Source organism: Monodelphis domestica, chromosome 8 (assembly GCF_027887165.1).
Source record: "Monodelphis domestica isolate mMonDom1 chromosome 8, mMonDom1.pri, whole genome shotgun sequence".
NCBI classification, from domain to species: domain Eukaryota; kingdom Metazoa; phylum Chordata; class Mammalia; order Didelphimorphia; family Didelphidae; genus Monodelphis; species Monodelphis domestica.
The window spans coordinates 170,325,175-170,331,738 of NC_077234.1; the positions used below are offsets into that span (position 1 = coordinate 170,325,175).

The following is a 6,564-nucleotide window of genomic DNA, read 5'->3' on the forward strand; positions in this document are numbered from 1 at the left end:
GGTGGCACTGCCTTTATTTCTGGGTTGTCATCTCTACCAAAGAGTCTAGCATGGAATCTGAGTTTCCTTCCCTTGAGAAAAGAAAATATCTATTCACAAAATCCTACAATTTTATTGACAAGATATTTTGACATTATAGGATTTAGAAGTGGAAGGAAATTTAGAGGCCACTTGGTCCATTTTACACATGAATAAAAAGAAGACTTTGCCAGAACTCCTGTAACAGATGATTATCAGAATTGATCCTGAAAGTCAAGTATCTGATTCTTCTTCCCTTCCCTAACACTGTAAACATTTTTTTTTCACCAGAGAATTCAGTTGTCAAGAACACCATGTTTTCTTCTACTAAGCCTAATTCCTTCTGGCTGTTTCCAACATATGATGTCCTTCCTGACTGAATGTTCTTCTCTTTCCAGATCATAACTACCTAGTTGTGTACTATCAGGTTTATTTTTTCCATTTAAGATGTCCTGGGGTTCCAGTTAATTGTTTAGGCAGAGAGAACAAAATAAGAAACACACGTACACACTCATTCTTCTTTGGAAATCCAATTTGTAATTTCAATAATAGAATTTTAATAATATGGTACATAAAATTTCTTGATGGAGTGACTCTCTTTAATTCAAAGGAAAATTATTTTGTTCCTCAAAAAAGTTTCCTAGCTACATCATCTTTATCATCACAACAATAATAACATCATAGCTAGCATTATATTGTGCCCACTATATTGACATACCATACTAAGTGTTTCACAATGTAACAGTTACATTAGTTTCTCTACTAAAACTATACCTTTTTAGAGCTTTTTAAAAGATTATTAGACATCAAGGATAAAGAAATACAAAAATAAGAAAGCATGTGCCTAGGACACATAGCCCATTCACAGCCACCTACATCTTGCCTGCATGTGCTTAGAAGCAGAAGAAGAGAGCCCAAGTAGGTGGTACAATCAGTTTAAATACAAATTTTGTTCTCAGCCCAGGTGGGGATCTCAGGTGAGATTATAGGGCATTCTGGGAAGTGCCAAGGACTTCTGGGGACCAGTATAGAACTGGCTTCTAGCCCTCTCCACAGGAAGTCACTAGAACGCCAAAGGCTGTTCTCTACCTCACTTCCTGAGTCTCACATGTGCCAATGGTGGCTCAAGCTTGGCTTAGGAAAGCCCAGGGGGGCAATTAGTTGTTTCTGATTTGTCATTAGCTAGCCCATGCCCATGTAATGTGGGTGTGCACATTCCTGGCTGCTACACCAAGCAAGATGGAGGAAATTTAAAAATAACAACAAATAGCTCATTTTATACTCACAACTAGAGGTGGGTGCTATTATTATTCCATTTTACAATTGATAAAACTGAGGCAAATATTGGTTAAGTGACAGTGTCATACAGTGAGTGTCTGTGCCTCTAATTGAATTCAAATCCTCCTGAATCTAGGTTCAGTGTGTCTGTATGTGTGCATGTGTGCATAGTTAAAGCTGTGATTGGTTCCTATAAAGTGGGGAAGGGACAGGAAGGGATCTGGAAAAAGGACTATAAAAAGTCCTGAACTTCCTGTCCAAGGGACTTCTCCTTGAGACTTCTCCTTTGGAGTTCTTTGGAGTCTCTGCTTCTTGGGATTTCCTCCTTTGGACTTCTTCTTTGGAAGATGGCTTCTTGGGTCTTTTGGTCTTCAACTTTGATTTGGAGCTTTGGGCCTTTTGACTGGAGTTTTCGCTTTGGGACTTTGACTTTTGGCTTTGGAGCTTCTTGGAGTTGGTGACTTTCTTGTTGGGTTCACTGCTGCCTCAATGAGCTTAGCTCCATGAGGGTTTTTCTGCATTGGGACCTTGCCTGGATCCTGCCTGGCTTGTTGAGTGATGAGGATTCCCATGTGGAGAGTGGAACTATCTTGGGGAAAGAGTTTCATTTCACCAGATTAGCATTTAGGGTAGTCTAGGCAGTCTACTTATCTCTTTCCCTTCCATATTTCCCTCCTTTTACTAATATCACAATTAAACAAAATTGCTAAAAGCTACTACCAATCTTCCATGACCACTTTTTTATAATTCTCTTATTCAGTCAATACCCCAATTTTACCATTATGCAAGCTTTCCCAACTTAAAATGGAACAAAAGACATTAGATAGAACAAAGAACACTTACAATTTTACCTAACCCTGGGAAAGTAGGGACTGGCCACAATATTTTCATAATCTGTATTTTGAAATACATAATCAAATTAAACTTCTTGTTCTGACTTTGATGGTTTCTTCATACTGCAAACCTTTAAAAAACTGACAGATATTTTAAAATTTCATCAGCGTGTAGGTTCACTCTACTTGTAAACATACATATTAAATTTAGCTATAACCAATACTGGCATTCCGGGCAGTTATACATAATATTTGTTTAAGGAGTCTAAGTAAAATAAGGATGAATTCATATCTGTAAAGCATATTTTAAAATATGTATATTTCTTTTTTGTTAAATTTTCTATTCCTTCAACGTCCATTATAATTTTCTGTGCTTAATATCTTGAGGAATTTTATATCCTAAAAGGTAATGAATAAAGGAAATATAACATGGCAGGTTTAAAAGGTTACATAAATCAATATAGTTATAATTTTAAGATAGTTTTTGAACAAGAAATTGTATAATATTGCCATGAAAAGACTATCCCTATATAATTGCAATAATGTAATTAGCAAAAATCAATATAAAAAGAATATTTAAAAATTTAGCTCTAGTCATGAGAAGATTCTGAATGGGAATTTTAGAAACCATGTCTCATAGTTTCTTCCATAATATATTCTTTGAATACTTTGTACTTGAAGCTTCCCTTTAGCTTTTCTATAATTCTATATCATAAATATTGCTACTTGAATTTCAGGATCACATCTGATAATCATCTCTTATAGAAATTTGGGCAACATCCTCTTTGAATCTCCTTTTTATTCATGTATAAAACAGATTAAATAGCCTCTAAATTTCCTTCCACTTCTAAATCTTATAATATCAAAATATCTTGTGCCACTAAAATTCAAGGATTTTATGAAATCAAGATTACTCTATGAAAGGATAAAAATGAATAGATATTATCTTTTTAACTCTCTAAAATGAGAAAATCAGAAAGTGACTCTATACTCCTTGCCAAAGCTAGTACTAGCACATGTGCCCTTGATTTTATCTATCTCATCCACCAAGATCTCTTCTTCTTTTTTTTTTTATCAGTACCAAGTCACTTTATTGGGATATAAATGGTGGTAGTTTTTGGGTACAGATTATGAAAAGGTCAGATAACCAAAATATGCATGCACAGAAAGACAGTAGGAGTCTCACCCACAGTTCCCAGTTGTGGGGGAAGCCAGGTGGAGGCTTAGCTCTCACTGTCACTATCTCCAAGGGTGTGCTTGTCAAAAAGATATTCTGCCATGCCAGAATCTGGATCCTCATTTTGCGTAGGCTGATCACATGATCACACAGTCCTTTGATGGACTTTAACTGCTCATCCAGGTAGTGGATTTCCATGAAATCACAAAAATGGGTGTTATTTTTCCCCACTTGCTAGCTTCTGCAATTCCAGTAATGACTGATTGACATTTTTTTTTTCCTGAAGTGCAGCACACACTCCATTGCATTCAGTCCGATCTCCCAGTCGTTCTGGTCCGATTTCTTGATGTCCTTAAGGAAGATGTGTTCGCCCTCCTGGTCCTGGAGTTTCATCAACTTCTCAGCTTGCTCCCTTTCCTCCTGAGACTGGTGCAGAAAATACTTGGCTAAGTTCTTCAACGCCATCTCGTCCTGGTTGAAGTAGTAAGATGTGGACAGGTAGCCATAGGACGCCCAGAGCTCCAGGTTGATCTGTCTGTTGAAGGAAGCCTCCGAGTCCGGGTGGAAGTTCTGTGGCACCTGGGAGGTGGATGAGGTCGTCATGGTGATGGCAATGGCAGCAATGGTAGAGGATGAGTTGGGTGAAGGCGGCTGTGCAACAGCTGTGCCTGAGGCTGAAGGAGGAGGTGAAAGGATTGCTGCTGCTGGAATGGTAGGACCAAAGAAGAGTTGATTAGTGGAGGTAAAGGTGGAGAGGTGGCTAAGGGTAGCTCCAGCTGGAAATCCAGGAGTGGGTTTCATTCTAGCACTGTTGAAGCAGGAAACCACAGTGACTCCCCTTCTGTTGTGCTTCTGACCAAGATCTCTTCTGTATTCTCTCTACCCTCCTTTCCCTGTGTCGCCTGCTTCTTCCTTCACTACTGTTCCTCCATCTAATTTGTCCCATCTGTCTTCTTAAAAAAATGTCTTATGAATCTCCTCCCTTTCATTACTCAATGTCTATAAAGAGTAGTGTCAACTTTCTGTCTCATCTATTTATGTTCAATTATTATCTGTAATACAGGTAGCTCCAAAATCTAACCAGTGTTTTTCCTCAGGTCTAGTTCTATTGTTTTCTAGACATTTTCATGATTATAACCTACTAGACCTTCAAGGAAGGTAGATAGATGGCATAGTTGTTAGAGTACTGCACCTGAAGTCAGGAAGATTTGAGTTCAAATCTGGCCTCAGATACATATTAACTGTGTGATCCTAGGGAAGTCACTTGAACTTTGTTTGCCTTGACCACTAGAGAAGGAAATGGTAAACCACTCCAGGATCTTTGCCAAGAAAACCCTATATAGGGTCAAAGGCATATGGATAGGACTAACCAACAAGTTCATCAAACTCTACATGTCCCAAACTGGCCTTTGGCTTTAACCTCTTCCCTCTTTTTGTAGGTGGAACAACTTTTCTCCTACTCACTCAGGTGAAATACAAAAACTCTGGGATATTTAGGATGCTTCCTTTGCCCATACTCTGAATTTCTGATCACTTGTCAAAGCTTGTTTTTTCTACTTTTACATTACTTTCAATTTGTACCAGTCTCTCTACTCATGCTGCCTATTATCATCTCACACCTAGATTGTCATAATGGATTTTCAGTCTCACCTCTTCTTAATCCATTCTTCACAAAGCTGCTAAAATAATCCCCCTAATATTTACATCTGATCATCCTACTCAGTTGCTCAAAAAGCTTTTAGCAACTCTCTATTACATTTGCCAATTTGTTGAAAACCCTACATGATTTCTTCATCCCAAAACTGTACTGTCATAGAAGGAGCAGATAGAATATAAATACAGATTGAAACATATCATTCTTCAGTTTATTTCCTCCATGATATTTTTCTCTGGTGTAAGTAATGTATGTCTTGTTTTATAACATAATGAACAGGAAAAATATACATTATATTATAATATATGTCAACCTGTATCATGCTAGCTGCCTTTTTGGGGAGTGGGGAGAGGTGGGAGGAAGTGAAAATACTATTTCTACATGTAATTGAAAAAATAGTAAAAATTGATTAAAAATAAAACCTTGGTGATCTGGATCTAAGCTACTACCCTACCTTGTCACACATCATGCTCTTAACACTTTAGCCAAATTGGCTTTCTGTTTGACCTTTCATCTCTATCAGCTTTGTCCTCCCCTCATATCTTCACTCGTACTTTCTTCCATATTAACGAAGCACATTTTCCTAATTCTGTATTTCAAATAAGTAACCATCTATTCCACACATCCTTCCTTTATCACATCAGTTAAAAATATTTTTTGTCTCCATATTTTCTTTGAGCATATTGTCTGAATTTTTCCTTTGCCACAATCACATGCTATCATGTATTAATAGCTCCTTTAGTATAGGAACTACATAATTTTTGCATATTTATGCTGAACACAAAAGCTTGTTCATAATAGGAACTTGATAAATATTTATTGACTTGAATAGAATTAACTCTGATAATCACAATTTCTGGGAGAATTTTCACAGTTGTAAAAGTCACTATAAAACCCAACAAACCAAAATTTACTTTAGGAAGAAAAAAAATCAATTGTAAGAAATTTTATCCAAGAAGAACTCTGGTTTAGAGTATAAGTTAATTTTCAAGATATTTTAGAAGAAGATAGAATATATGAGTAACATTTCCTGATAAATATAGAAAAGAAATAGGAAGAAAAAAAGGATCCTACAGAAAGCTTTGTTTGGAAATCTGAAACAGCACATTCATATAACATATTTAGATAAAACCAGAAAGAAGTTATCAAATAGATGTGACATGGAACGAATCTCTCAGACTTTTAATAATAATGTGTTTTCATCATTATTGAAATCCAAACAGTTGGACTTCATACACTTAAAAGCAGATATGCTATGTAAGAAAGCAGAAACAAAGTAAAACTTCCAGATTTATATACGCATTCCATCATTAACTTTAATTTAAGACACAATCCTATCTATAATTTATGACCTAAAAGTGGTTTCTTTCCTTCTTTTACAAATTAAATTGCACCATCATTATGATAACTATTTTACTTGGTGCTGTGAGGTTATGGTGTCACTCTCTTCACTTACCTCTGAGTTTCTACCATTTAAAAAGATCACTCTACTATATACAGGGGATTGTGTAAACTAGCTCTTTCTTTGTATGTTGGTCTGACTTTTATATAAACACATATTTCTATTTCATAATTATGTATATATTTCTATAAAGAATTTATAT

General features: G+C 36.2%; 1 pseudogene; it reads right to left on the reverse strand.

The window, feature by feature from the left end:
* Positions 1–3,185: 3,185 nt before the first annotated feature.
* On the reverse strand, positions 3,186–4,068 carry LOC100025307 (ferritin heavy chain-like; annotated as a pseudogene).
* Positions 4,069–6,564: the final 2,496 nt, after the last annotated feature.